The 9,913-nt window shown below is 38.8% G+C and overlaps 1 long non-coding RNA gene across 1 annotated transcript in view; it reads right to left on the bottom strand.

Annotated features, from left to right (window-relative positions):
• Positions 1-4,213: 4,213 nt before the first annotated feature.
• The window catches only part of LOC102474879 (uncharacterized), a 16,469-nt gene continuing 10,769 nt past the window's right edge, over positions 4,214-9,913 (bottom strand). Inside the window, exons 3-4 of the long non-coding RNA XR_336091.1 lie at positions 7,006-7,060; positions 4,214-4,240 (exon numbers count right to left, since the gene is read on the bottom strand). This is a non-coding gene — a long non-coding RNA (uncharacterized LOC102474879). The remainder of the gene's footprint in view (positions 4,241-7,005; positions 7,061-9,913) is intronic.

Raw genomic sequence — 9,913 nt, 5'->3', positions numbered from 1 at the left:
AGACAGTTTTTTTTTTTTTCGCTATAGGGCACATGCACTTGCTGAAGAGAGAGAGAGATAGAGAGACAGAAAGTGAGGGATGGCAATGGCACAATTCCTTCTCCTCTTTTGTCCTCTCAGGATTTTGGGCACACATACATATGTGCCTGGCGTGAGTTTCAAGCTCCTAGGTCTGAGACTTGAACCATGGTCAGCCATGTAGGAGTCCAGTGACTTAACCATTACCCTATTTGCTTGTCCCATTAATTTTCATATTCTTAAATTTAATATCATGCTATAATCACAGGTCTAGCACTGTGATAGCATGTTACCCTGTATTTGGCTTTCTCTTGGTTACCATTTACGTGTTAGGCACCCTTCTCTGGGTAGATGAACATGTTCCCTCTAGCTTTCTTGTAGCTCATCGAGGTATCAATCTTCCAAGAGAAATTATAAATGTGATAGACAAACTGGGAGAAAAGGGAAGGCTCTAATAAAAATCTGGCCACCATGCTAACTTCACTTGGGGTTGGATTATCAGGCAGGGGCAATGTGAACTATAACGTTTATCACACAACCGGTGTTGGGCCTACGTGGTTCTTGCGCACGATGGGGTGAATTAATCACGCTGAACGAAACCAACTCTTTCTCTAGCATCAAATACCACCAATTACTCAGTCTCCAAAGTGCCTGCCCAGGCTTGCAGCCTTAACTCTCCATTTTCTTTTTTTGGGTGGGGGTTAGAGCCAACACTTCAACCTGGCAGTTTTTTCACTAGTTTAAAGAACATAGTAAATGACAGAGGTCTGGAAGAATATATTTTCTCCAAAGCTGGTGACCAATTAGTTGCTTGCCACTGACTGTCATTTCACTGCTATGAGTGCTGTGTTCTTGTAGCTTGGTGATAGACACACTGTTTATTTTCCACTTTACAGTCTTTGCCAATACTCCGAGTCCCACACAGCTGCCTTTAATGCTGCTCTCCTGGATAGCTTGTGACAGGGGAAAAGATGAAAGGTATGTGTAAGTGCAAAATGGCAACCCTGAGCAAACTTATCTAGGGTGCAAAGCAAAGAGAAGAGTTATTTCACTACCTCACCTTTTATTTTAGTGCTTCTAAATGAAATTGTGGAAAACACAAGTCCATGAGGTTAATGCTCAGATATAAGTGCTGTGGCTAAAGACTCTGTGTGGGTTATTAAGCTGTTGACGATAGGAGAATCAGACACATTCACCGCTGGTTCAGTAATTGTCTTTCATCTAGGAGCAACTTCCCCTCTCCTCCCCACCCAACTTTTATGATTCATCATATTTATTTTTTGTTTCCTCAAGCAACATCTTTTATTAGTTGCACACTCATGGCAGAAATTTAATTTCTGCAAGAGAACAACAAAGCAGTTGATTATTATTATTGAGAATCTGGTACAACATCGAGTGAAATAAAATCTATAAGGCATTAAAATGACAGATTAGGCAAGAGCTGTATTCATTTACAAGTGTTAGAACATCATGCTAATGCCTCACAAGCACAACATAAAATGAAAATCAACTCTTTCATGCTGCTTTACGAACAAACGCCGCGAAGCTCCCAGGAACACAAGCCAGATCCCTGTTAAAGAGGCATCCTCCTTTTGTAGTTTGCTCATAGGTTCATCCTTGACAAACACAAATAAAAACACTCTTCTCATATGCACAGCCAGAAGCACTCCATGCTCATCCTTTGGTCATCCCAAACTAAACACTGCTAATCCTGATCAGATTTAAAGCATTCATATGCACCTCATTGTTTTTTAATGGGGAGTAGCAAGTCACTTATTAGGCAACCTTCACCCTTTATAGCCCACCTGGAAATCAAAGAGAAAGCATAAAAAGATGGCCTAGAATCAGCAATTCATGGTTATTATTCCACACAATAATTCCCCTATATGGGCTTTAATCACTCAGAGTCTATTAGCTCCTGTTTTGGATATAATATTTATATTTTTGATATTGCATATGGTAGCTCAAGAGATATAAGAAGTGAATTATAGGCATCCTGCAGTATACCAGGCTAAAGCTTCTCAACACCAGACTAGTTCCGTAGTAAGAGAAGAGACACAAAACTGTACCAGATAGAATGTCCCAGAGAATCTCCCAAGGCCACCAAACCTGAGATTGTTTTTGTTAAGAGAACAGAAATAAGTTATGTTTATAATATTAACACAAACTTTCCAAAAGAGATTAGGTGAATTTTATGTTTCTTGCTCTGTTTATTGAAAGAGAGGCTCATAATAGAGAATGCATAGGAAATTTTATCAAACATTTCAAATAATTTAAAGTAAAGTGTTTAAATAAGAAAGATGAAAATTTACATTATGTATATCAATTTATTTTCTGACAATATTGAATAAAATGTGTTTCTCATTTCTATTTATGAATTTATATATTTGGGAATAAATATAAAATGTACTTATAAAACTAGATAGCTATGTAATGTGCATTATTATATATAATTAATTATATGTGTAACTATCCTTAGATCAGATTTATTAGAAAACTTTCAGAGATATATTTCAGATTCATTTACTATTTAATTCTCAGAAGGCAAGATCAGATGTCAAAGCTTACGTTCCTTGAACTGGAAAGAGAATATAGATACGTTTGATTTCTTGGGTTCCATCATGAGTGACAATTAAATAGTGAGCAGAAAAGTGACCCTGTTAAGTAGCTTCTCTTACCTCAGTAGACCACAGTGAGTAACACAGTAGAGGGCATGCAAACACTCATCAACAAGATGTCAGACATTATTTGCCTGCTACACCTATTCCTCTGGTTCCGTCTATGGGATGTGCTCAGGTGCATGGATGTCAAACAACTTTGACAGCATGTGTGCTTTATCTGTCCATACTCCTCCATCCTGAAAAGCACATTGGAGTATAAAGGAATGATAATGTAAACATAACTTGCTCTAATTTATTTAAAATCCAGAAATATAAGTCATGTAAAGACATATTAAATAACAAAAACCCTTCATGACAGAGCTTGGATACTGAGATGAGGAAGGGCTGGCAGGGAGAAAGGAGAAAGTGGCTGGGGGATGAGATCTGTCTTCCAGTCCTAGCTGTGTGATCTCGGGCAACACATCTGCACCTCTAAGGACTTGAAGATTCTGTAAAGAAGTGAATACTACAGGGCTCCTGTCTTAGACACCTCACAAAGTCTGCAAAAGTTGATATGGGTCATATAATGTAGGAAAGTTCACAGAAAAAAAAAGAGTTAGGTGGTTGATACATACCTATAATCCCAGCTCCTTGGGAAGCTGAGACAGGAGGATCATGAGCTTGAAGCCAGGCTGGGAAACAAAGCAAGAATCCATCTCAAAAACAAGCAAACAAATAAAAACAGCAAAACAAAACAAATAACAAAAACACAAATGATATTCATATCAAATAAAAGGATCGTGATTTTCTGCATTCCTTGTATCTCTATTTTTACTGTCCTGTGACTTCCAGAACTTCAACAAACCTGCTCTCAATTTGAAGAAAAAAATAAAATCATGTGTGTGCCTTAGATGAATAAGCATCCTTGGAATTAGTGATGCAATATATCCCACATGATGAGGCAAAGAATGAACTGGCTAAGAATCACTGAATCAAATTTCAGAGCCAGAATACAAGTCTGACAGACACAAGCTAAGTTGAAATGACTGAAAATGTGAAAGAACATCAGTATGGGAGGTATATACAGATCTTGGACATATGGTTTCATCTAAAGTTTTAATAAAGAAGCAACCATCCCCCGAGGTGGGTAGGAGGCAAAAAAAAAAAAAAAAAAAAAAAAAAGAAAGAAAGAAAGAAAGAAAGAAAGTGAGACATACATGAATTTGAGCTCTGGCCTTCTCCCCACTGACTGGCTGCTAATTTCTTGAACTTCACCCAGGCTGTGTGTCCAACAGACCACATGGTGATTGCTAAATTGCTCAATGACCACAAGCTACAACCATGGGGAAAATATTCATGAAAATTAACATCCCATTTAATACTCACCACGTTTCCAGCCAACACTTTGTGTACCAGAAAGTCCTCGAACTGGCTCCAAAACTTTTCAATTCCTGACAAATGCACTGGCCCCTCTCCAAGGAGCTGGGCAGCAATCTGTGCTTTATGCTGGTGTGTGGTGGTGGCAGTACCACTGCTAGGAGAGCCAGGAGGCGGAGGCGTTCTCCGCCAGTAAGAAAGATCTGAAGACCAGTGGCCCTGGGGATTCATCTAGACAGCAGGAACTGCAACACAGCATGACAGGGGGTAGGGTCTTAATTGTTTTCAGTTTGTTTTTTTTTTTTAAATGAATGACATATAATAAAAGTGGACTTTTGAAATAATGACAAATACTCTCTTAATTTTATTCACATTAATAAAGAAAATTCACATGTTAAGTGGATTTGTGACTTCTTTGGGAACAGTTTCTAAAATATGGACCCTTTAAAACTTCCTTACAAACAAAATGACCTGAGGCCAGCAGGCAGTGTAGTGGTTAAGGTGCTGGATTCTCACATGGTTCACTGTGGTTCGAGTCCTAGAGCCCATGGCTTGAAAATCATGTCGAGCATGGGTGTGTGCATGCCTAAGATCTCAAGAGAAGAATGAAAGAGAAGGGACTTCAACATGGTCACCCCACTTGGAGGTTGATTTCTCACTTTCCCTCTCTCTGTCTCTCTCTATCTCTCTCAGGTGAGTACATGTGTCCTATGGCAAAAACCTTAAACAAAATTATATTAATAAAATGAATCTTGTCTTTTTTTTTTTTTTTTTGTATGAGCTTGCTCATACCCCTTTATTTGTTGGCCTTTCCTACATGCCTTATACCACAAATACTTTAATCATAATTCTGTCATTAATTCAAACATTTTTCTTGTTTTTTTGTTTGTTTGCTTGTTTGTTTGTTTTGCTATAGGGTGCGTGAGCTCGCCAGAAAAACAGAGAGAGACAGAGAGATACAAGGTGAGAAATTACCCCCCAGGGGGGATGGCCACACCGCAATCCCTTCTCCTCCATTCTCCTCTCGGGATCTTGGGCACACATGTATACGCGCCCTGTGTGAGTTTAAGCCACCAGGTCCGGGACTCAAACCACGGTCGACTACATGGGAGTCCAGCGACATAGCCATTACGCTAACTGCTGGCCCCAATTCAAACATTTTTCTTTGAAACATTAAATTTACACCAGGGGGACCCATACTTGTAGGTATCACCACTATATGATCCCCCCTCCTCTTTCTATTCACACACACTTACTTTCCTGAACTACACTAAAAAAAAAAAAAAAAAAAAAAAATTGCATTCTTTTAAGTATTCTCAAAATTCCTTTATACACATATTCTCATGAAACAGTTGGATTTCAGGGAGGTACCAAACATATTCAAGATATATTTAACTAAGGCCTGACCTTCTTTAGGTCATGTTATTTTCTCTGAAATATTAGGTTACCAGAAAAGTCATGACACATTTTTGCATAGAAAAATACGTCATGACTTTTCTGATGACCCAATACCAGTTCTGCAGAGATGACTGTTAACAATGGTGCAACCATAAAATATGGATCGGCATCTTGGAGCTCTTAACATCCTCTCTTGGCCCTAAGCAGGGGCTCTGTTTGTTTATGTAATGTATTCATCTCATACAGGTAACAATCTTGAGGGCGAACCAACCTGTGTTGTAGATCCTACCTATGCTGAAAACACTATATCTATATTTGGAAACAGAAAAAAAAAAAATCTAAACCAATGTCAAAGGTGGAATATTCTAGCTACCAATCTTTCTACTCAAAGATAAATTCCAGCATGATGTAGTTCTAGGAAGATTTAACTGAAAGCAGAAGAACTTTGTTACATTCCTGCCCCTGGAATTAACAATGTAACTAAAACTGGCCAAGTCATATCCTCACCAACCATCACTTGATAAAGAAGTGTTCAGATTAGGTAAATTCCTCAGTCTTTTTTATTACTAAATTCCAACATTAAGATAACTCTTTTCATCCTCTGAAAGACGAAACATCTCAGAATGTCCATGTCACTCCACCTCACTTGGGTCTTGGCCAAAAAAATACTATGGTTTTGTTCCTATGATATCAATGTTGAATGTCATAACATTTGGGTGCCTGACTGAGTCTTCCACTTTAACTTTTGTGTTTGTTTTGATTGTTGGTGCTGTTTAGGCTAACTCAGAGAACATCACCAAGAGTTTCTTAGTCTCTTTACACCTTTATCTCCTTTTAAAAAGATATTTTAAAATGAGGGCTCTCTGAGAGTCCTATATGCAATCTCACGATGACTACAAGCCTATGCCTAGAGGTCCTCTGGAAACTTATGGGCAGCTCGTTTTCAAAAAAATGGTCTTCTCCAATGGCATGTGCTGATGACTCATCAGGGCTTCTAACCAGCAGAGCACTATGTTTAAAGAAAGTATAAAAGAGAATAATGGTGTTCAGATAAGTGTGCCTAAAACATTCTAAAGTTTTAAATCATAGGCCAAAAATACTTTAAAATCACCATAAAATCAACTATAAACATAGATGACTAAGACATTATCCCATTGCATGATTTCACATATGTGGGGAGGGGTCTTCAAAAATTTTATGGCAATGTATATATATTACTAAAAAAGAGGAAAAACAAAAACAAATTTATGCATGGATTTCAAAATTTCCTACACCAAAATAAGCTTATCCTTTAATTCCATTTTCCATGAACTTTTTGTCTGGTCAAGTTTTCCCTGGCTCACCACCCCCACTTTAGAAAAACTGACTTATTTGATAACTTCCAGGCTAAGACATACTGTGAAATTTCCAGAAAGACACAAAGAAGGGATGAGTAAGCAATGAATTGTTATAAGGTGTTCTCCTGAAACTAGATTATTAAGTGACTATAAGAGACTATATCAGGAATAATTAAATAAAAAGAAGATTAGCTATCGTCAAAGATTTGAATCTGTGGCACATCTCTTTTTCTTTAATTGACTTTAATAGATTTTAGAATTTATCCGTTACTGACCTGAAGTGCTAGGTTCCATCTGCTCAGATTATATGTGAAGCCAGGCTTTTATCACCTGTGTAGAAAGGTAATATTGGGTTGTCAGGAAAGTCATGATGTATTTTTGCATAGAAAAACAGAAAAATTTGTCATGACTTTCCTGACAACCTAATAGATTAGAATGGTCAAGAACTTGTACTCTGGACACAAAAACATTTAAGTTCTAATTCTGCCTCCTGCTTCTTAGCTCTGTAACTTCGTACAAATCATGAAATTCTCAGTGCCTCAGTTTCTTCAACTGTAAAATGAGCCGACAGTCTCTGTTGCACATTGTTTGCTAAAGCTGAGATGACAAATGGTAGACCTGGTATTTTGCATCTACAAAATGCTCAATAGGTGGTAACCCTTGAAAGTATTATTATTATGCATAGGTTTCATTTATAGCCACCATTCACATTATTTATGGTACTGTACATGGCATATTTGTATGTGAATTACCACCAAACCAAGCCTAGTTCAGGAAAAAAGAAGTGACTTAGGTTCCTGTCTGTGTAACATGTATATGGCATGGTAGCTAAGAATGGAGAAAAGCAAAGCAGGCCCAGCACTGTGATTCAGCGACTAGTGCTCAGCTCCTGAAGGGAGGAATGACTTCAAGGACTCCCTAATCTGGTTTCTGGAGTTAGAAAATTATCAACCAAGAGTGTGAAAGGGGCCAAGAAAGAAGAGGACAGGCTGTTAGCTGACCATTGGCATTTGGCCAAACCCAGAACAGACCAGTGAAGAGAAGAGTCAGTATGAGGGCCAAAGTGTAATGCACACACACACACAAAAGAGCACCTTGCTCCTTTTAGGAAAGATTGCGGAATCATCCCACTGGTAGGCAGTTGTTTAAGATAGTCAGTTAGTAGGTCTTTTTAGTAATGTAAAAGAGATTTTTGCAAAATGTGAAACAGGGAATAACTGCAGAATAACTTGACAGGAATTTTCTGTTTTCCTCTGGTAGGCTGGGAGGACTGAGGCAAAGCTGGACATTTGAGAGGAGAATAAAGGCAGAAAAAGGAATACAGTAGGAATAATAAGCCTCAGTTTAGGCCAGAGACTGAGTCTTAAAGAAAACCACGGCCAGGTGGACATGGTTTGTAATGAGGGTATTCAAGGAACTATCAAAGCAGTGACATCACATAGGCAACTTAAAAGTTGTTTTCTGTTCCATGCTGTGATCTCTCTCTACTATTGGAAAACCGTCAAAAATGTATATTATGTATAATAACTCATTTTTGCATCTTGAGGCAATGGAGATGGTGCACATAAGCATAGCTGAGCACTGTGGAGCATACAAAAAGAGTAAGAATGCAGTTAGAGGTGGCTGGGAGAATACAGCATTCCCTGTTCCCTCTCCAAGGCTCAGTCCTCAGGAGCCTTGAGGAATGTATACAATGGGGATGAGTGCCACTTTCTTTTTATCTTAATGAAAAGGTTGCCACAGAAATGTGAGATGGATATTTGCGGATCGCCAAGATTTGCCCATTAGGACAGGACAGGAGGTACTGTGGTTGGGGAGAAGCTTTCATCTGCTGAGAACTTCCTTTCTACGATGCTCTGATGTCAAATAGAGGTCTCAGGGAAGCTCAAGTCCTTGGGAAAGGGGTGAGGGAAGAAGAAGAAAATGACCCCTTAAATACAGAAACAAGCCTGGGACAGATATACTATAGACCCTGACTTTAATTTGGATGAGTATGTCAACTACTTCCTGATGACAAATACTTTCTTTTGACGAACAGTCTGTATGCACCTCCCATATCCTGAGCTCTGCCATATCAGAAGCTGAGAAATGGAGTGGAGAGGGCAAAGGCTTTAGAGGTAGACACTGGAGTTTAGGTCTTGTCGCTATCACCTGATGACTATAGACCTGGATATACAGTAAACTCTCTGGGCCTCAATTAGCCTATATGTAAAATGGGAAGAGTAGTCCCTATAATGTAGGTTCCAGTGAGTTCTGGCCAATACCTTGTGCTTAATACATGATAGTTAAAATAATTTCTCTGCAAAGGCCATTCTAGTCTGCCCAGTACACAGAGTCTTGTACTAGCTATTGTATGCCAAATAAGACATATAACCTTAGCCTTTAATCAGCTCAGTGAACTAGCAACTAAAAGTATCCACTATCCCTAGATTGGAGAGGGGCAGAAATTCACCATTACCTCCCTTTCCTTTTGCTTTATTTTGCTTTGGGACCCCCCACCCCAAAGAAAAGGAAAAAGAAAAAGGTTTTTAAAAGTCCAGCAAAAGCTACCAATCAGCACTCTTTGCTATGTAATTTAAAAAATATATTTATCACATTTATTATATAAAAGAGCTATATGAGCTTTAGTCTGGAAAAATAATGCTAAGTAGAAAAAAAAGAAAAGCAGTTTAAGAGAATAAAACATTTAAAATAAAGCTTTAGAAATGGTAGCATAGGAGGGCTTTTTTAAAACGTCATTTTATTTAGCAATTCCTTGAGAAAATTAATGATCCAAGCTAGTAGAAATGTTAGCACTTTTTTTGACACTTTCCTATACATGTCAGAGACTGTGTGCTGTCAAAGCTGGGTATTACAAAAGCATGCTGTGAGAAATAATGCGCCACGTGTGCTTGCCGGAGGGAAGCTTGTTCCCTCAGTGTTCTGGACTCAGGGGCCATTGATGGTCACTCCATGGGCAAAGGTTGGAGCCCAAGATGATCTTTGAGCAGAGTGAGGGTCAGCAGGGACATGGGGACACTTGTCACCTCGGAAATATAGGCACTGGCATATGATCTTCACCTCAGGCAAGGAGAAGGGTAAGCGAATTGCCTGGTCTCATTTCCCTTGACTTACCAACCCCATAATCATTCTTCTGTAGTGGCTGGCACGACCTGCTGCCGGCCTGATTGAGGGGGAGCAGGG

The sequence above is a fragment of the Tupaia chinensis genome, unplaced genomic scaffold, assembly GCF_000334495.1.
Source record: "Tupaia chinensis unplaced genomic scaffold, TupChi_1.0 Scaffold000622_1, whole genome shotgun sequence".
Lineage (NCBI taxonomy): Eukaryota > Metazoa > Chordata > Mammalia > Scandentia > Tupaiidae > Tupaia > Tupaia belangeri.
The sequence above is the reverse complement of the archived record's forward strand: the minus strand, read 5'-3'. Positions and strand labels throughout refer to the sequence as shown.